Here is a 23,021-nt window from a genome sequence, read left to right as displayed (position 1 = left end):
CACGAACTTTGGTTCCTCTCTGTAGACAAGTTTGTAAGTATACATACAGTAAAATGTTACTATAACAATGTATTATTCATTATCAATTATTCACATTCTTTTATTTAAAATATGCCATGGAGATACTATATAGATCTTGGGAAAAAGGACAAATCAAGGCTATATAGAATCTGTTCTTAATCTTTCCAATTGCTACACGATATTAGAATATACATGTCCATGATTAGATGATTACCAAAATGTTTTAGAAAACAATATCTACATGGACGTTGGTATTGCTTCTGTTCTCCAACCTATTCCAAATAAAATTACAATTCCTTCAGCTTGGTTTAGGTTTGTTTCAAAAGCCCAACTTATGGAATTTGGTGAAAATCCACCATTCTGTCCAGGTACACACACTTACTGTTACAATTCCTTCAAGACCACCTTTCATGGCATCTGGAATACCAACAACATTGTGTGAGCTCATTACTAAAACACATACACAACTTCAGGTATAAGATATAACTTTATTATGTTACAAAACTGTTCTTTCAGAATATTATGTATATCCAACCTATAACAAATATAGGATAAAATCTTCACTGTGAAAGCGTCACCAGTGGACTTTGCCTTCAAGGACAACTGGTGCCAAGTGATATGCCCCCAGTGGAGAGACCCAATATTTGAAAAAGCAAAGGATTGGTTATGCAGTGCCCAATTCAAATGTTGAAAACCTCAAATGCAGAAAACATCCGTTACATGATTGTAGACGTAGGAAACATCGACACCCTCACTCAACAAGCAATTCCAACAACCCCAATGACTACTACAGACAACAAGTCCTCTGAACCTACCCGCAACATACAAACTTCATCACCACCTTCACAATCATCTAATGTGTCGAAAGCTTTATCATTCGAAACCTCAGGTACTTACACATGTTTTCCTTTACCAATAATACGAAATTGCTTCTAACATGATTTCCTTACTATACAGACAAACCCCGATCTACAAAACATCAAAAACGAGGGCAACAGTGACTATGAATTACAACATCATCCGAAAGCACTAATACAAAAGTCCGTTCTTTTTGCTATAGTTGAATGGATAATTTTCATGCGAAATGCTTTTAGTTCTACGAACAATATACATAACAAACACTACAAACAATATTGTCGCTTTTGATTATATGTATATGAATGTATATCACAAAATGTCATGACACTATCTACTTTGCTTACCCATTTCCATTCTAAACATCCATTAGCACATCTGATAGATAACATCCATTTATTATAAAACATGTTTGACAAGTTACATAATGTCCATAGTCTGTTGTGCTTTGAAATTGGATATTAATGGAACAACACAAAGAAAAAAAGGAAATAAACCGCATGTGTCTTCACATACTGAAACTTACATTCTTATAAATGCATTTTATCTAACCTTTTATCATGTATCATATGACAAATGTGAACAATAAAATGTAAAGATAAAGTAGCAAACAAAATTCATACTTCAATGTTTCCATTCAAAAACTTAAAGTAACAAAATATGACCCCCTAATGTGGGGGTTCCTTCACTAGTTAATTTGGTTTTTTAATATTTTACGTCTTTATTATTCTACTTTTAAAGCTAAATTTATAACTTTTAACATAATATACTTAGATAAATATCTTATTTATTTTATGTAAAACATTATCATTTTAATGTCATAACTTCTCAATTATTGATATAATATACTTAATTTGTTTATTCAAATATAATCTTAAAAGGAAAATTGAAATCAAAATGTCAACTAAATTTAAAAGAATTTTTTAAATTTTTAAACAGTTAATTTTTTAAATTTAGTAATAAATATAAAACCTAAATTTTAACACAAATTAACTAAAATTATTCAAAAACTATTTTTGTAACCATGAAAACTTTCCAAAAAATTGTTTTTAGTTAAGTTGAAAATTAAAACAATAACAATATTTGATACTTGAAACAACCATAATGATCCAAATAAAAATTTTAGTAATAAATTATTTTGAAATTAATTAGTCATAACAATAATAAAAACAACACTAAATCATATATTATATTAAAATTTATTCGAGTGCAACTTACATATATAAGTCATTAAGATGACATGGTTATAATATATGTTCATCATTAACTAATTATACAAATACTTATATAGCGTCCCGAAATATATAGTAAAATTTTCATATTTAAAATAAATAAAGACCATTCGATATCATTCCAAACCAACAATATTAAAAACACATGAGTAACGAGTTCCAATAATTATCAAAGTATGTCATAAAAACAGATAGTGCAGAATCTTGTGGATGTGATATAATCAGACCAGACTCTTCATTTTTCTACTAGAAGCACATGAAACATTAAAAACTTAAACCATAAACACAAAACTTAGTGCGTTCCCCAAGATACCACATGCAACACAAATAATGGGCCCCACCCTGAATAATGGACCCCATCCTGAATAGTAGGCCCTACCCTGAGTATTGGCCCCATCATATCATAATAATGGGTCTCGCTAATTATCATATAAATTTTTTAGAAAGAGTCACAAAGAAAACAAGTATATAATGACACCTTGTGTCTAATCATAGTATAATGAGAAGGATCGCCTCATAGTCAAAGTAGACAAACACCACAACTCACAGAAAACGAAAAGACTGGTACTATGAACCACCTAAATATTTAATAAAAGGTCAAATCTCAAATAATGACCTAAAACTCTAAAGTTTGACTCAAGGTCAAACTTACTCAAAAGTAAATGGTCAAACAACCGTGTCATGGCCAAAAACTCGCCACTGAATTGTGACCTAGCACCCACTGTACCATGGTGAGTATCCAAAACAACTTAATGGAATAAGCACTTGATCCTTAACCTCCATGTCTCAAAATCTCAGATCTAATTCTAATAGGGTTTTTAATGGATAAAGTTTCTAACTTTATCTATTTAGACATCTCAATAAGTTAATATCTTAAATACTAAGTCTAAAAAGATTATTTCAAGGGAATGGATCCAAAGCATAGCCATGCAACCACACTTTTCTTCAACACAAAAAGTCCAGTAGTTGAATATTACCCTAAGAGGTTTTGGAGTTCCTCAAACTCCAAGAGCACAAAGATTTTGGGATGAATTTAAAGTTATTCTTAACTTAGATCCAAAGATAAAAAGTAGAAAGGTGAGGACTTTATACCTTATAAACATGTAGAAGATAAGGATAATGAAGGAGCTTGGCTGGAACAACTTCTTCTTGCACTAGAGACCACCTTCTTCTTCAAGAACACACCAAAAAAACACATAATAAGCTCACAAAACACTAAGATGGTAAGGGTTAGGGTAAGGAACGTTTTTAGAGAGTGGGGGCTGCCAAATGAGGCAAAACCTAGAAACCAGACCCTTTAAATAGCACCAAAGGCGCTAGGCCTAGAGTTTTGATCCTCAGCCGCCACTGCGCCGCCATTTAAGATGTGTCTTGAACCTTTGTACAAGCCTTACCGCATCGTGGTGTCTAGAAAACTTCAATTCTCTAATCTTTAAAAGCAAAAGACTTATACGTAGAATACAGATGTTACAATTCTTCCTAACTTGAATCAAATTTTGTCCTTGAAATTTGATGTATGAAATAAATCTGGATAGTGGTCTCACATCTCCTCCGCATGCTCCCAAGTCCACTCAGACCCCTTACTGTGCTACCATTGCACCTTCGTCAGCCCAATCGCCTTGTTACGCAAGGTTATCATCTTCCATTGCAAAACAAAAACCGGTCTTTCAACCTAGTTCATGCGCTCATTGACCTGGATATCATTTAAAGGTATAAAAATGTATCGTCTACAACGCACTTCCTTAGTGAAGAGACATGAAATGCACTGTGAATCTGGTTGAGCTCCGCAAGCAAATCCAATCGATAAACCACCTTGCCCATACGAGCAAGTAACCTGAATGGTCCGATAAACCTAAGGACTAGCTTGTCCCTATTTCGGAAGTGAATAACACCTTTCCAAGGTGATACTATCATCAATACCATGTCCCCAACCTGGAATTCTAACTCAGACCATCGTATGTCAACATAACACTTCTGTAACTATGTACTGTCACAAGTCTCTATCTAACCTAATGTATGTCACACCCCCAAACCTGAACGGCGGAAACGTTCGGGGGCGGATGACTTCATATGGTAGCATAACAAGTGAATACATAGTAAAGAAAGCAATACAACCATCATATATATATAATTGAAAGTTTACATTTGTCAAAAGTTACATGTTCAAAATCAATTACAAATATGATGTCAAAATATGAGATTTAAACTGGCGCCGCAACATCTCTTCATTAAAAGCATAATGATACCTGTAGTTACTGAATCCCTGGGACATACAAGTAATTTTGAAAGAGTAGATCAACATTTAAGCTGGTGAGTTTGATAAGTATTTAATGACTATGTTTGTATGAAATGAAATATTTTGTCCTTGTTTGTTTGTGTTTAGAAAATCTTGTATTTTCTACTAGTATAAAAGTAGTCTTCCTTCCAGACCAAAGTTTGTTTCCAAAATGTTTGTAAGTGTAAAAGTAACCAATATGTTTGAAAACCTCGTAAATCAATGTACTTTTAATACCTCCTGTGAGCTTTATAACCATATTATTGACTCAGATTGCCTATACACAACGTTCTTCAGGCGTTAGAATGTTATGACGTTTGTCACCCCAAACGGTGGACTGTAGCTAACAGTCAGGGCGCGGGTTGTCAAGCCCGTACAGATCTATATACAAACACCATGCTCCCCCTCCAAGGGATTCTGGTATATAATACATGACTTGAAATGTGTACTCGAACGTACGTGAAGTAAATGTCTCACAGAACCGTAGCATAAAACAGATTTACGTGTTGAAATGTTCGTTTGTTATTGTACATGAAAATGATTTCTCGAAAATCGTGTTTCTAGTATGTAAAAGTTAGCAAAATCTTCATAAAACTATACCTTTTATAGTTTTCTAAAAGTGTGCCTTGTTTGTTTTTAGAATATCTAGAAAAGAATCACTTGTTATGAAAGCATAGATTTTTGTAACGTCTAAGATAGACACAACATACTTTAAATCTAAGAAAGTGTTTAGTTTATACATGCATTACAACCATTTATAGTTTGTAAAGATAGAATGCTATTGTAATATAGTTTTGTATACGGGAGTTCCCTATAAAGTTTGTAAATCACACCTGATTCCACTTAATAAAAGTGTATAATAATCTTTATATATAACACCCGATAGTAGTCGTGTGTTTTACTTGTATTTCCCCCCTAGAAAGCATATAAAAGCGTTTAGAAAAAGGGTTAATTAAGGGGTATGAACTCACTTGAAAGTTTGAAGATAACGAGATTGAAAACCGGGCAGAGTTTCGTCTCGGGAAACGGATTTTCCTCGGGATTCTCGGGAATCTCGGGAGTAAAATCGACCTTCGGGACTTGCACAAAATGACCAGGGCTTCGGGGTAGTGCAAGCACGGAAAACAAGGTAAAACGCAAGAAAAGTGAGAGAGAATGAGCAAATTTTTCGGGAACCCTCGCATCCTATTTATAGGAGGCTGGAACCGCCTCCGTACGTGGGGCGTACGCGTACGTCACGCATGACCGAGTCCTCGACTGCCTCGCACTTTGGATGGGACGGGGGTAGGCTTGCATAGGGGCGACGTGGACGATCCGAGGCCGTGGCCTCGAGTACGCTGGGCATACTCGTGTACGCTAGGCGTACGTGCGTGACTCAGACTTCGGATAATACCGAAGTTTTCAATAAAAATTATATATAAATTATTTATCAAACTTCAAAAATCCATATCTCCTTCATACGAACTCCGTTTTTGACGTTCTTTATATCACCGCGAATGTGAGACTACGATCTACAACTTTCGTTTAGATTCCATCGGTAAATTCCGAATTTATTTTTATTATTTATTTATTAAAATGACGTGATTAAGGAATTTCTTTAAAAATTCATAACTTCTTTATCTGACGTCGGTTTTTTCCAGACTTTTTACCGCTGAACAACCATTGTCGAGACCTTCGATTCTCGTTTAGGTCATTCCGGCCAAAAGTCGCGATCTCTGCTTCGAGTTTTCAGTTGACTGTTGCTAAGCCGAATCTGGAAATATCTTAACTTCAATATACGAAGTCGGGTTTGGGCATTCTTTTTACGTACGATCCCGGTTTAATGATATAAAACATAGTAGGTAGTTAAATAGAAACTTTTTGGACATTTTATTACCAACGTTTGTTTTGATTAACTCAAAAATGGTTACAATACTTGACCTATCAGGCCATTACAAAGAGTTGAAATATCGGGTTGTCACAATGTATAAGCTCAATAGTCTTATGCACTACCTCATTGCTCCCCATAACTCTCTATCCGACCTCGCCCCAACAAACTGGAGTCCTACACCTCCTCCCATAGAGCATCTCAAAAGGAGGCATATCGATAGTAGCATGGAAACTATTGTTGTAAGAGAATTATACCAGCGGTAAATATATATCCCATCCTTAATATGTCTTCCACTGAATCGTTCTATCGGTCTATCCGTCAGTCTAAGGATGATACTCAATGATAAAATGTAACCATGTGCCCAAAGCCTTGTGAAATCTTTTCCAAAACATGGAAGCAAAATGGACATCCTGATTGGAAACCACTGATATCGGTACACCATGTCGATAAGCTATCTCTCTAAAATAAATGGCTGCAAGCTTCTCTATATAGGAACTTGTTGGATTAGATGTCTAGGCCCATAACTATTATTGGTATGTACTCGACCCGTGAGTAGCATGGTCCATTAGGGTTGCATATCATCAGGACAATTTGTTAGGATGGACTTTTGAGAAGAAGTTATATATGGTTTATTAATATAATATGAGTTCTAATATATTTATATGAAATCATATGATTTAACTAGTATTGATCAAGAATTAGTTTGGAATTAATTTAGTGATCAAAAGAGACTAATTAAATCTATGGGGACTAATTATGGTAATTGGTTATATTTATATGTGTTGGGCTTATGATCCAAATTGGACTAAGTTTATGTATGGATACATAAAGAGTTGGCCACATGAACCATGGATCATAAACCCATAGGTATCGATTTGGGTTATACCGATGACCCTTGGAATCCTACATATAAATATATGCTCCATAACCTAAAAACACAGACTTCTAGTTCTTGGAGTTCATGGAGGTGTTTTAGTGCATGTAAATTCTCTCTCAAGAGTCACCTTTGTCCTAGGTGTGTTGTGAGCCATTTGAGGCATTCAAACATTTGGTGCTAAGCTCTTAAGGCCAAATACTACAAGGTTTCAAGCTACAACAAAAGGTATGTCATCCTAACTAGTATTTTATATTGTTTATGTTAATTGAATGCTAGTTATAGGCTTAATGCTTTGGAAACACTATTACATGTATAATTAGAGAAAACATAGATCCAAATCATTTAGGGTTGTATGTGCACCATAGGATTATGTAGTATACAAAACCCAATAGTGGTATTAGAGCCATAGGTTGTTTTCTATTATATACTTGATGTTTTATTGGTTTTCAAAGCAAAAAATCAAAATTTCTGCCTTCTGCCTAGTGAACTCACTGAGTCCACTAGGTGACTCGCCGAGTTGCTTGAAGATTGTCTTGGACTCATTGAGTGCATTAAGGAACTTGATGAGTTGGCAGTCTTGAGTGCAAATTTTTTAGTTTTTTAGCTTGTTTTGGGTTACGATCATTACCACAAAATGTTTTTGTTCGTAAAATTTGATTTGATGCTATGGTAATGATTATCCTCATCCAAAAACAAGATAATTGTCAAATTCTCAAGATTTGTATTAGTTTATATGATTAGCTAATTTCTTGAAAATTTTTGTGAATTATCTTTACTTATGAGTTTAGTCTAGATCATAGAAAAATTATTTGATTATTGTGTTAATTAGAATATTTAATCTTAATGGTTTTTATTAACTCCATAACTTGTCCTCAAGTTATGGAATATGAAGAGTTTTACTTTAAAAGTTCATTAAGATTCATAGGTTATGAAAAAAATGAAAGGTCTTATTTTAAATGTCATCATAAAATAGTTTTATGTCCCATAACTTGTCCTCAAGTTATGGAGCTTGAAAAGTCTTCCATAAAAACCATTTTAAACTCATAAGTTATGGAAACCAATTTTTTTTTTTGAATTGTTCAAAACTTGCCCTCAAGTTTTGGAATTTTTAAAGTTAACCCTCCATGTATACTTCAATTCCAACCCTTAGAATTTTAAAAGTTAAAATTCAACACTTATACTATTATAATATTAAAAGTTAATATATATATATATATATATATATATATATATATATATATATATATATATATATATATATATGTATGTATAAGAGTAAGTTAGTCTTAGCGTTAGTAGGCCTCATTCACGAAGCCGGTCTATAAGGGGGGGGGGGTATAAGGTTACTGCCTATAAAATGGCAGTTTAATGCGTGTCCACTCTCACCCACCGCTTCCTTGACTGGTGGAGGGTCGTTAGCCGAACGGGTAGGATATGACATTATTTATCCCTTCATTAAAAGTATAATGATAAATTTTAGGTATAAGATATAACTTTATTATGTTACAAAACTGTTCTTTCAGAATATTATGTATATCCAACCTATAACAAATATAGGATAAAACCTTCACTGTGAAAGCGTCAATGGTGGACTTTGCCTTCAAGGACAACTGGTGCCAAGTGATATGCCCCCAATGGAGAAACCCAATATTTGAAAAAGCAAAGGATTGGTTATGCAGTGCCCAATTCAAATGTTGAAAACCTCAAATGCAGAAAACATCCGATACATGATTGTAGACATAGGAAACATCGACACCCTCACTCAACATGCAATTCCAACAATCCTAATGGCTACTACAGACAACAAGTCCTTTGAACCTACCCGCAACATATAAACTTCATCACCACCTTCACAATCATCAAATGTGTCAAAAGCTTTATCATTTAAAACCTCAGGTACTTACACATGTTTTCCCTTACCAATAATAAGAAATTGCTTCTAACATGATTTCCTTACTATACACAAAAACCCCGATCTACAAAACATCAAAAACGAGGGCAACAGTGACTATGAATTACAACATCATCCGAAAGCACTAATACAAAAGTCTGTTCTTTTTGCTACAGTTGAATGGCTAATTTTCATGCGAAATGCTTTTAGTTCTATGAACAATATACATAACAAACACTACAAACAATATTGTCGCTTTTGATTATATGTATATGAATGTGTATCACAAAATGTCATGACATTATCTACTTTGCTTACCCATTTCCATTCTAAACATCCATTAGCACATCTAACAGATAACATCCATTTAGTATAAAACATGTTTGACAAGTTACATAATGTCCATAGTCTGTCGTGCTTTGAAATTGGATATTAATTGAACAACACAAAAAGAAAAAAAAGAAAAAAAAGGCATGTGTCTCCACATACTGCAACTTACATTCTTATTTTAGTAAATGCATTTTATTTAAACTTTTATCATGCATCGTATGACAAATGTGAACAATCAAATGTATAGATAAAGTAGCAAACAAAATTCATACGTCACTGTTTCCATTCAAAAACTTAAAGTAACAAAATCTAACCCCCGTAATGCAAGGGGGGGGGGGGTTTCCTCACTAGTTAATTTGGTTTTTCAATATTTTAGGTTTCTTTATTATTCTACTTTTAAAGCTAAATTTATAACTTTTAACATAATATACTTAGGTCAATATCTTATTTATTTTATGTAAAACATTATCATTTTAATGTCATAACTTCTGAATTATTGATATAATATACTTAGTTTATTCAAATATAATCTTAAAAGGAAAATTGAAATCAAAATGGCAACTAAATTTCAAAATTTTTTTTAAATTTTTAAACAGTTAATTTTTTAAATTTAGTAATAAATATAAAACCTAAATTTTAACACAAATTAACTAAAATTATTCAAAAACTATTTTTGTAACAATGAAAACTTTCCAAAAAATTGTTTTTAGTTAAGTTGAAAATTAAAACAATAACAATATTTGATACTTGAAACAACCATAATGATCCAAATAAAAATTTTAGCAATAAATTATTTTGAAATTAATTAGTCATAACAATAATAAAAACAACACTAAATCATATATTATATTAAAATTTATTCGAGTGCAACTTACATATATAAGTCATTAAGATGACATGGTTATAATATATGTTCATCTACATTAACTAATTATACAAATACTTATATAACGTCCCGAAATATATAGTACAATTTTCATATTTAAAATAAATAAAGACCATTCGATATCATTCCAAACCAACAATATTAAAAACCATGACTAACGAGTTCTAATAATTATCAGAGTATGTCATAAAAACAGATGGTGCAGAATCTTTGTGGATGTGATATAATCAGACCAGACTCTTCATTTTTCTACTAGAAGCACATGAAACATTAAAAATTTAAACCATAAACACAAAACTTAGTACGTTCCCCAAGATACCACATGCAACACAAATAATGGGCCCCACCCTGAATAATGGACCCCATCCTGAATAGTAGGCCCTACCCTGAGTATTGGCCCCATCATATCATAATAACGGGTCTCGCTAATTATCATATAAATTTTTTAGAAAGAGTCACAAAGAAAACAAGTATATAATGGCACCTTGTGTCTAATCATAGTATAATGAGAAGGATCGCCTCATAGTCAAAGCAGACAAACACCACAACTCACAGAAAACGAAAAGACTGGTGCTATGAACCACCTAAATATTTAATAAAAGGTCAAATATCAAATAATGACCTAAAACTCTAAAGTTTGACTCAAGGTCAAACTTACTCAAAAGTAAATGGTCAAACCACTGTGTCATGGCCAAAAACTCGCCACTGAATCGTGACCTAGCACCCACCGTACCATGGTGAGTATCCAAAACAACTTAATGGAATAAGCACTTGATCCTTAACCTCCATCTCTCAAAAGCTCAGATCTAATTCTAATAAGGGTTTTAATGGATAAAGTTTCTAACTTTATATATTTAGACATCTCAATAAGTTAATATCTTAAATACTAAGTCTAAAGAGATTATTTCAAGGGCATGGATCCAAAGCATAGCCATGCAACCACACTTTTCTTCAACACAAAAAGTCAAGTAGTTGAATATTACCCTAAGAGGTTTTGGAGTTCCTCAAACTCCAAGAGCACAAAGATTTTGGGATGAATTTAAAGTTATTCTTAACTTAGATCCAAAGACAAAAAGTAGAAAGGTGAGGACTTTATACCTTATAAACGTGTAGAAAATGAGGATAATGAAGGAGCTTGGCTGGAACAACTTCTTCTTGCACTAGAGACCACCTTCTTCTTCAAGAACACACCAAAAACACACATAATAAGCTCACAAAACACTAAGAGGGTAAGTGTAACGCCTGTGTTTCTGGGCTTGCCATTTTTAGCAATGTGATAGTCTAGGTTAACCTTTGTAACCCGTTTTGAAATAACAAGATTGTATTATTTGAGTATTATGTGTTTTGTGCTTAATTGCTTAATTATGTGGTTTGATTAATTAAGAATAAAAATAAGCGTCAAAATTTAAGTGTATAATAAACTTGATATCTTTAGATAATGTTGTAGTAGTTGAAACAAGGTTTCCGAAGATATAAAGAATGCCGAAATCCGAGTTATAACGAGGAAGTTATGACCTGTCGAAGTTTCGCGACAGAACCGGCACCGCTGATTAACGTAAAAATTGAAATTTACGTTAGAGCGATATTTAGCCTTAGTGATCTAAACAAGAATCGAAGATCTCGTTGTTAATATCAAAGCGATAAAAAGTTAGGCGAGAACGGACGTCAAACGAAGAAGTTATGAATTTATAACGAAATTTTCTGTCCCGACCTATTAAAAATAAATAATAAAAATAAATTCAAAATTAGCCGACGGAGTCTAAACGAAAGTTGTAGAGCGTAGTCTCACCTTTCCGTGGATATAAAGAACGTCGAAAACGGAGTTCGTATGAAGAAGATATGAATTTCCGAAGTTTGATAAATAATTTGTATTTATTTTTAAATCAAAAATCCGGCATTATCCGAAGGGGGAGTCACAGATCTGATCCGAGGTACGCGCCGCGTACTCGAGTACGCCCCGCGTACAGCCAAAGTGTCGACACTTCGGATGACACATTTCGGAAGCAGTACGCGCTGCGTACTGCTGTACGCCCCGCGTAACTCGGGCTTCCAGCCTCCTATAAATAGGATGCGAGGGGTCCGGGTTTAATTGCTAATTTCCTCTCGTTTTTTTGTCGAAGCTCTGCGTTTTTACCCCCGAAGCCATCCCGAAGCTCCGGTAATATTCACGAGTCCCGAAGCAAGTCCCGAGATCCCGAAGATCCCGAGAAGTGCGGTTACCAAGCTGAAGCTCTGCCCGCGAGAAGTTCGATTTTCGTAGAGATCTTCCAGATCTGCTGAGGATTATGACTTCTGCAAGCCGTAGTGCTGTCCGATCATCTTCTGATTAAGTGAGTGTATACTACCTTTCATAAACGCAATAATAATACAAGTATGGTTTGAGTGTATTAAGTTTATTGTCGTTTATACATGTGAATGCGTTGTTACTTTCTCCTAACGTATAACTATGAAGTATTTTATAGGAGATACGTGTTATGTGTATATTTTTTTGTTATGTGTATGAATGTATATTCACTTTCTTCTATCTTACAGATCTGATTATTTCTATATGAAATACGTGTTATGTGTGTGTGCCTCATCTGTTATATGGAAAATGTATTGATCAAGCATGCTGTACAGGTTTTGAAAATATGTATAAAAATGTATGTTTTTATCTACTAATATGTTAGGTAGAACATGGGTAGATAGTTGGTGTGTAATAAATAGATGAGAGGTCTCGTTGTTGTTTGATCCAGTCATCTAGCGGAATTTAGATGACGACCACGGACATTTTTCTACACAGTCCAGTGGAACGCTAGCAGGCTTATAACCTGTAGGTGTTAATGAACTTGGGTGTTCATTCGCTGTATTCCATCCCCATCATGGTTGCCTTATTTGACTTATATTGCTGAGGAACCCCCGCAGCATGTGTTGTCACCCCGATGAAAATATTCTTAGATTAGGTCCCTTGTGTTAGTTATTTTAGGGACGTAAAGTGAGAATAACGGGAATGGGTAACTGGGTTATTGTTGGTTGATAATAATTAATTTAATTATTTATTGTGGGTTGAAAACCCTATATGCTCACCAGGCTCCCAAGCCTGACCCACTCAGTTTTATTTGTATTACAGAAAGTGGCGCAAGGGCGTAAGATGGGTGAACCCTCAAGTTGTTTTGTTTACAAGTCTGTATATGTAAATATTTGTTGAATGACTTGTAATGTTATCGTTTATGCTTGTTGGTCTATATCGGAACATGACACCCCGAGTTTTGATTATATAATGAAAAAAAATACATTTCTTTTATGAAATGCTTTGGTAAACATTGTTTTATCATGTTTTGTTTTTGGGAACAAATTCCGCAACTCTTTCAAATCAAAAGGATTTACTCTGAATTTATTTTAAAAGCATAAATGAAAATCGGTCTTTTCTGGCCGAGATTTTGGGGATGTCACAGTTTGTATCAGAGCATTAGTTTAAGCGAACTAGGAATTTGTAGGATTGCTAGACTTAAACTTAGAATGCTAAGTGAAATTTTGAGATGTGTGTCTGTTATATTTTAGACACAAGCACTAATTTATTTTAGGAAAGTTGCCTAAAATGCTTTATGTGCTAAATGTTATATGTTGCCATATATGATATTATTTGTTCGGATCTATGGTCTGTTGCCGACCGGATCTAGAAACTTTATGTGTGTAGGATTCTAAGCGTACGTATACGATATTATAACTAGCATGTAAACGTTTTGGAGTGATAAGGATGATTTGAATATCTATCGTGAATAAGGATCTAATTTCACCTTATTCGGTGTGTAGATCAAAAATTGTGAGAACAAGAAGTGGAGTTGGAAATGCTGATGAGAACAGGAATCAACCTCCAGTGATTGAACAAAGACCTGTCATAGCAGCAGCACCTGAGCCGATAACAATGGCCGGTGTGCAATTGATGATTCAGACGATGTTGGATCGTCAGATGGATGAAACTAGATGGTTGCTTCAACAAAACCATGAAGAACTTTCGATTCGTGTGGAAGAGCCTGAATTAAATGAAGGGCACTCGGAAGGTGGAAAATTTAGTGGTTCTGTTGGTCCAGCCAACCCACCGATTGTTAGGCAAGACAACCGTGATGGAAGGAATGATGGAATGGGATGCAAGTACAAGGACTTTTTGACTTGAAAACCATCGACCTTTAATGGAAAGGAGGATCCGATTGGGGTTATGGATTGGATCTCCGAAATGGAGCTAGCCTTCATGACGTGTGGCTGCAGAGGTAAGTTGCAAACTATCTATGCCGTGCGTCAATTCCGAGGTGGAGCCGTTCGTTGGTGGAACACTCTAGGGAAGACTTTGAGCCCTAATGAGCCACTGCAATTGTCATGGGCAGAGTTCTTGGTGCAGTTTAAGTGCAAGTTCTGCTCGGCTCAAAATCTATTGGAGTTGGAGAACAAGTTCTTGACATTGACTAAGGGCAGTATGTCAGTTGATGAATACACCAATAACTTCACCGATAAGATGGAGTTTGCCTTACGTATCGTTCCAGACGAGCTGACGAAGGTGGACCGGTATGCGAAGGGACTCCCATGGGAGTATGAGGTGCCAGTACGTCAGGCACATACTTTAGAGGCAGCTATCTGGGCTGCCAAGTCTGTTGAGAATATGATAAAGGGGAGAACCACCAACAAGGTTGAGGTTGGTGAGAAGAGGAAGTTTGAGGGAACATCTGGTTCCGGTAAGAAAAGTAAATTTTCAAAATCTGATTCGAAAAGGTTTGGTGGGGGAAAAGGAGGGGAAGCGAAGTGGTGTGAAAAGTGTAAGAAAAAGCACTTTGGGAAATGTAGCGAGGATGTGACCTGGTACAAGTGTGGAAAGGTTGGACATTTTGCCAATGAATGTCCGAACAACAAAAGGATGTGTTTTGGTTGTAATGAAGAGGGGCATATTTTGAAAGACTGTCCGAAGAAGAAGGAGGCAGCTAAGCCCAACATTCCACCAAAGCCGAAGGCGAGAGCATTCCAGATGACACTGGAAGCTGCTAAGGATGAAGCTGATGTCGCTTCAGGTACCTTTCTCGTTAACAATTTGCCTGCCCAAAATTTATTTGATTCTGGATCCAACTACTCCTTTATATCGCATGAATTTGGTAGAAAACTAGCTTTGCCTGTTGATAGACTAGATAATGCTTTATTAGTCGAAGTTGCTAGTGGCAAGTTTGTACCTGTTAGCCATCGTATGAGAAACATCTTAATCGACTTGAATGGGAATAAGTTCCACGAGGAATTATTGCCTATCGAACTTAATGGTTTCGACATCGTGTTGGGAATGGATTGGCTCAGCGCCAATGATGCCGAAATTTTATGCAAGAAGAAGATAGTTAAAGTAAACCCGCCTGGAAAAGATTCGTTTATGGTGTATGGGGACAAACGCCGAGTGAATTCTGGAATCATTTCCCTAATGAAAGCCAGAAAGTGTTTGACTAAGGGATGTACATCATATTTAGCATTCGTAATTGATGCTAAGAAGGAGAAGAAGGTGATGCAGAGTATTCCTGTGGTGTGTGATTATCCGGAAGTATTTCCCGAAGATCTTCCTGGATTACCACCTGATAGACAGGTAGAGTTCAGAATAGACTTGTTACCAGGAACCACGCCAATAGCAAAAGCACCTTATCGATTAGCACATACGGAGATGAAGGAGCTGATGATGCAACTTCAGGAGTTGTTGGACAAAGGTTTCATTAGACCTAGTTCATCACCCTGGGGAGCTCCGGTGTTATTCGTGAAGAAGAAAGATGGAAGTATGAGGATGTGCATTGATTATAGAGAGCTGAACAAGGCAACGATAAAGAATAGATATCCGTTGCCAAGGATTGATGACCTATTTGATCAATTGCAAGGTTCGAGCTATTTCTCGAAGATCGATCTAAGGTCAGGATATCATCAGCTGAAAGTAAGAGAGCAGGATATAGAGAAGACTGCATTCAGAACTAGATATGGACACTACGAGTTCTTGGTTATGTCGTTTGGACTAACTAATGCTCCGGCAGCATTCATGGATTTAATGAACAAAGTTTGTAATCTGTTCCTTAATAAATCTGTGATAGTGTTCATAGACGACATTCTGATTTACTCAAAAATCCAGGAGGAGCATGGCAGACACTTGCGAGAAGTGTTAGAAGTTTTGAAGAAAGAGAAGCTTTATGCAAAGTTCTCCAAATGTGATTTTTGGATTCGAGAAGTCCAATTCTTGGGTCACGTGGTCAACCAAGAAGGGATAATGGTTGATCCAGCAAATATTGAAGTTCTGAGGAAGTGGGAACAACCGAAAAGTCCCATGGAGATCCGAAGCTTTTTAGGATTAGCCGGATATTACCGAAGGTTTATCCAAGGCTTTTCTTCGATCGCTAGTCCGTTGACAGCTTTGACCCACAAAGGAGCTACTTATGCTTGGAGTGAGAAGAATAAAGAAGCATTCGAGAGCTAAAGAAGAAACTATGCGAGGCACCGATACTTTCTCTACCCGATGGAGTTGAAGACTTCGCTGTTTATAGCGATGCATCTGGTGTTGGATTGGGTTGTGTTTTAACCCAAAGAGAAAAGGTGATAGCATATGCGTCTCGACAACTGAAAGAGCATGAAAAGAACTACCCGACTCATGATTTGGAGTTGGCAGCGGTAGTTTTCGCTCTGAAAATATGGAGGTATTACCTCTATGGCACGAAGTGCAAACTTTTCACTGATCATAAGAGTCTCCAATATCTCTTTAATCAGAAAGAATTGAATATGAGGCAACGATGCTGTAACGACCCAAAAATCACGACCAAAAATTTCTTTAAAAGCATTACTAGAATCATATTTATAAAACTGTATCATAAGTCATAACATAAATTCTCGAGTATTAATTCAAACATAATATCATTATCAGAGTCGAACATTCCCAGGCTAACTGACTACGGTGTGTGCACTGCAATCTCCCCGAGCTCCTCTTTTGAAAACTGGGTACCTGAAACCAAAACTGAAAACTGTAAGCATGAAGCTTAGTGAGCTCCCCCAATCTAACACATACCATACAAAAACATATAATGCACATACTGGGCCTTGCCCAATGCATCGGACCAATGTCCGGACTAACTGGGGCCTTGCCCCTTACATCGGACCGAAGTCCGGAAACTGACTGGGACCTTGTCCCCTGCATCGGACTGAAGTCCGGACTAACTGGGGCCTTGCCCCCTGCATCGGACCGAAGTCCGGAGACTGATTGGGACCTTGTCCCCTGCATCGGACCGAAGTCCGGACTAACTGGGGCCTTGCCCCCTGCATCGGACCGAAGTCCGGAGACTGACTGGGACCTTGTCCCCTGCATCGGACCGAAGTCCGGGCTAACTGGCTGAACATAGCATAGCATAACATATCAACTAGCATGAACACATATACTGCATACTACATCGGGCCGTAGCCCGGAACACATAACACATAACACATAAAACATAGCACGTAAATCCTGTCTGAGCCACGAAGGCATCAAACATACTAACTACTGCATCGGAAACTACTGCTAACTGGACGGGCCGGCATTGTGGCCTTAGACCCGTCCCTACTGGAAGGAAACTCACCTGAGACTGCTGAACTGATGCTGCTAATCCTCTTGACTGCTACTTGACCTCTGACTCCGAACTGCTGCTCCACTAGCTCCTCAAGCTACCAATATCAATATAACACTTAGTCTGACAGTCAACTAAGTCAACTCTGGTCAAAGTCAACCTTCCAGGTCAACCCTACTCGCCGAGTCTTCCTAAAGACTCGCCGAGTTCATAAACTCAGGGTCTTTCTTATTCGCGACCCGACTCGCCGAGTCAGTCCATGACTCGCCGAGTCCTAGACAATCTTCAACCACTCGCCGAGTTGCTCATCCAACTCGCCGAGTCCATGCCTAACTTCATCCGACTCGACGAGTTGTTCATCCTACTCGTCGAGTTCCTCCTCATCTTCAAGCTACTCGCCGAGTCCACTCGAAGGACTCGCCGAGTCCAGTCGGTTCTACATACATGCAGAGGACCTTTGAGTCATGCATGGACTCCAAACTGTAGATCCACTCTTTTAAGGTCTATTCCTTACGTAAAGTTGCAAACTTTACGTGTAGGGAAGGAGATCTAGGCAAGATACGCCATTAACTAGGGTGTAAGGCCAAGGGACTTCAAAATCAACACAATGACTGATACTTTATGCTTCTCCAGGCCCTAAAACACTTGAATCTGAAGTAGCAACTCCAGATCCGGCTTTTAACCCAAAATAATAACATTATGGAAAAAGAGCCCCAACAACCACACATAGATCTAGGTGCAAAAAGGGACCAGGAACTAGTTTATTACCTCCAAGTGCTCAAAATGAACTCAAAATCCCAGATCTATAGCTCCTTCTTGCTCCTCCAAGTTCCTTCTTCCTTTTCCAAGCTTTAAAGCACCTTCCAAGGCTCAACTAGGAGATATGACGGCTAGGGTTTGATATCCAGGGCTAAATAGGCAGTAAGGAACCCTGGGAAGAAGATTAAGACATTTATATAGGCCCCAAGTCCCGAATTTAGGGTTTTTCCCGCACAGACCAGACTCGCCGAGTCACCCTGGTCGACTCGCCGAGTCGGTCACTTACTCCCCGACCCGGATCCCGCTCGGACTCGTCGAGTCCCCCTTAGACTCGCCGAGTCGACCCTTAAACTTAGGATTTTCTTTCCTTTCTTGGTCTTCGAAACTTTGGGTGTTACAACTCTCCCCCACTTAAACTAAACTTCGTCCTCGAAGTCTGCTATGACCCACTGCCTGCGAGCTGCCTCTAAACCCAACCAACTATTCCAACACCAGCTGCCTACCCTTGCTAGCTTTTGCTCGATCCTTCCGACTAACCTTAATCCCTGCAGATAACACCTTGGGTCAACCCTGACCCTGAACATCCTGGAGACCCAACTTACTCAACTGGCAATCCTTCTGGTACTCACCGAGTACTGAACTGAACCTATAGGGGTTCACCCCTTCCTGTCCTTGCGCAAATCCCTTGCCTTCCCAAGGCAAGGTTCTATAACCAACTATTTCTCTGTAACTGTGAAGGTCCTATACTTCACCAACTCCATCACCCCCGCCAATTCCAGTACGAGTCAATACCGCCAACAACCACCGACGCCCCTATCTGACATAACTTGGTGCCGAGCACCCCCGGTCCTTACTGACGTCTCCATATTTGGGTTACCGAACCCTACCGGTTACTACACCCCTTCGCAATCTCCTAGTCGCTTCCAGCGACTCCTGAAAATACTTCGACTATCTATAATTGTTCTATCCATTCTTCCGCTCATACTGAAACGATGCTGCTGGGAATAGCTTGCTTATATCCCATCTGATTATTCAACTCCGACTAACTCGAGTCTTTCATCCTGAAGAAAAGCTACTTGCCTAGCTATCTTTACATGTCACTTATACTCGGCCGAAGGCTCAACTGATCCTGCTGAGAGAGACTTGTCATTTCCACATCAACCAACTATACCGTCAACACTAGTATTCCAACTCAAATACAATACTGACCCAAAACTCCGAAACCTTTCTAACGCTGAATTGTCTGCAATACCGAACCTGCCTGAAACATTAAACTGCCTGAAACGCTGATCTGGCTGAATCACTGAGCTGCCTGAAACACTAAACTGGCTGAAACACTGAGCTGCCTGAAACACTAAACTCAAGTCCAACTGTGGAGTCAAGGGACTCCTCCCTTAGTCGCTTCCACGACTTCTGAATGAAATCTTCCTCAAGGACTAGTTTCCACTAGTTATCCTGTCACTGAGGCTCTAACAACCTTCCGATCCAACCGATCGGGTCCATACTTCACATCCTGACATCATCCATTCTATAACTAATAACATGATGGCTCCCAGACTGACGGTAGCCCTTAACATACCCAAACCTCAACGGTCCACTGCTACTCTGATCTCATAACTGATGTGACGATCTATAGCCAAGATTCGCTGACTTAGCCATAACTGAACCATTTGGGAAATCCGAATCTAATCCGTGGATTCCCATATTCCCACCGCTGCACCCGAACGGGTGGGAGTTACTACATTCCCGTGTTCGGCCACGTGCTCATGCTGCCACCAATCTGATAAAAGCCACGGCTACACCCGCGGATTCACAAGTCTCAAATACTATCTGGCTACTAGTGAATGCTACGGCTACCCCCGCAGGCTTACAACACTCTACTACTATCTGACTACTAGTGAATGCTACGGCTACCCCCGCAGGCTTACAACACTCTACTACTATCTGACTACTAGTGAATGCTACGGCTACCCCCGCAGACTTACAACACTCTACTACTATCTGACTACTAGTGAACGCTACGGCTACCCCCGCAGACTTACAACACTCTACTACTATCTGACTGCTAGTGAATGCTACGGCTACCCCCGCAGACTTACAATACTCTACTACTATCTGACTGCTAGTGAATGCTACGGCTACCCCCGCAGGCTTACAACACTCTACTACTATCTGACTGCTAGTGAATGCTACGGCTACCCCCGCAGGCTTACAACACTACTAGTACCATCCCGAGGACATCCTGACTATCCCTAGTCCCGCTAGTGATTCTTCATCCCGATTTCTCAAACCAGCCCTCAGTCTTTGAATTTTGCATCATCCTCGACATCTTATATCCTTGATATACTTAGTGCTTCGTCGAGGAATTCTCCGGCTTGGTTCCCAAACCAACCGTCTACTAATCGGGATACAAGAAGCTATTGTTGGGAAGTTTCCAACCTCCCAACTCCTGAATCTACACAATCTGCATGCTGCCTCAGACACTGGCTACCAATGCTAAAACATCTCCTGCTACCCGTTCTCAGGGTCTTCATTCCGACTCTCATGCGTCCGACAGGTGGCCCTCAATCTTGGATTCCCAACCAGCTTCTAACCATCTCGATTACATGAACTAACTGTTGGGAAAAGTTCTCGAACTCCTAATTCTGAACTTCTCAATACATCCATCACTGAGCTACTACCATTTCTTCTTAGAGGCCGCGCACTCATTCTGAGTCTACGAGACTCTTATCCAAATATACCCGGAGGGTTCTCCCCCACTTCGATCCTGCTTAACCCTTGCGGCTTCACACTCAAAAGAGATCCCGATCCTTTACTACCATTCCAAAACTTCTACTGGGGAGCCCAAGCCCGCTAGGTAGGAATTTGACCATTCCATCCAACCCACTATCCACTCCGAACTAGCGAAACGATCCAGATCTCTCCCTACCATGCTACAGTTACTGCATCCTCCGAAACTTCTCCATATGAGAACATCCCCTAACTACCAACCAATTATCCGAGGTATGAAAATGGCATATGACGTAATCACAAGCAAGCCACTCCATAACACAACACTTATACCACAATTGATGCAAAAACCATAACAATATAATCATAACATAAGCTGACAAACACAAAGTTACATACCTCCATTACTCAGTGCTGCTCGAATCCCTGCTGAAATCTACCGGAGAAACTCGGCTCCGAGCCGTAGGCACCCTTGCCCGGCCTTGACAACCACTGACGGTACTTGAAGTTCCAAGGGCAGGAGCTGGCGCCTGCCCTGCTGAATTCAAACTCGGACAGTGGGCCTTCTTGTGGCCCCTCAGACTGCAATGGAAACACAACGGATCAAGTCCCTGGGCGATGGTAACAGCACAGTCTCTGCTAAAATGACCAATCTGGCCGCACTTGAAACACGCATCGCCACCACTTCTACGCCTACACACACCCATGTGCGTCCTCCCGCACTTCCCGCATCGATTGCGGCTCTGATAGTTCCTCGTCCTCAAATCTGAACTCTTGGGCCTCTTACTCGAACCTGTGGCAGCCTGAGTCTCATCCATTTTCCTCTTCCCTTCTGACTCCCTGCCCGACTCTCGCTCCTGTGTTACCCCAATGGTAACGTCTGCTGACTGAACAACAGATGTCTGATCCTGAAGCCTCGCTATCAATCTATCAGTGATCCTCACGACCATGTCTGGCAGACCCTCGCGAATGGCTCGCGAAACTTCCTCAACTATCCAATCATGCAATGGTTTCTCTTGGAGACAGAATGCCCCACACACCCCTGCCCCCTGATAGCAGAAACTAGAAATGGGATCTCCCTCCCTGATGGATCCCTGAACTCCATAAGATTCGGGACCTAGACGAGCCCCAATCTGTCCTGAAACTAACCCGGCCCTAAAGGCCTCAAGATGACTGTCCATGAGCTCCACAATAGCCTCTCTAACTGAACCGAAAATCACTGGAGTCTGATCGATGATGTTGCGCATAATCTCTGCGGAAATGAAATCCTTCATCTGATCATCGAGCTGCCCGGCTCTAAAGCCCGAGCCAGACCCCTCCCCTGCACCTGAACTGCCAACTGATATCTCGCGCAACGTCACCATGCTGAAAATATAACAATCCCTGATCAATTACATACTACTGCTGAGGGATCTCTCACATACTCTACTAGTTCCTCGGTTTCACCTCGGCCCCTCTTGAATCGAGTACGGATCCTCTGCTTTCAGTAGTATGGGCCCCTACTACCTTCCACATCTATCCGTACTTTCCTCAAGAGTTACCTCAACTCCACCAAGTCCCCTTTACTCTTCTACTGATCTCTGCTACTCTCATCCTAGGCTTGCCCTAGGGAACCTCTAACTCTACCCAAACAGTCCTCAGCTGCTGAAGGCCTCCTTGTAATGCCAATTAGTCACCACCTGAATACCATCACATGTGACGAGGCTCAGATAATCCTTCAA

The 23,021-nt window shown here is 38.9% G+C and overlaps 1 long non-coding RNA gene across 1 annotated transcript; it reads left to right on the top strand.

Moving 5' to 3' along the window:
* Positions 1 to 227: 227 nt before the first annotated feature.
* On the top strand, positions 228 to 1,116 carry LOC145014194 (uncharacterized). The gene is made up of 3 exons (XR_013665449.1): positions 228 to 494; positions 572 to 910; positions 979 to 1,116. It is a non-coding gene; the product is annotated as an uncharacterized LOC145014194 (long non-coding RNA).
* Positions 1,117 to 23,021: the final 21,905 nt, after the last annotated feature.

This window comes from Lactuca saligna, chromosome 9 (assembly GCF_052625555.1).
Source record: "Lactuca saligna cultivar CGN05327 chromosome 9, ASM5262555v1, whole genome shotgun sequence".
Lineage (NCBI taxonomy): Eukaryota > Viridiplantae > Streptophyta > Magnoliopsida > Asterales > Asteraceae > Lactuca > Lactuca saligna.
Note: the sequence above shows the minus strand (reverse complement) of the source record. Positions and strands in the feature narration are given on the sequence as shown.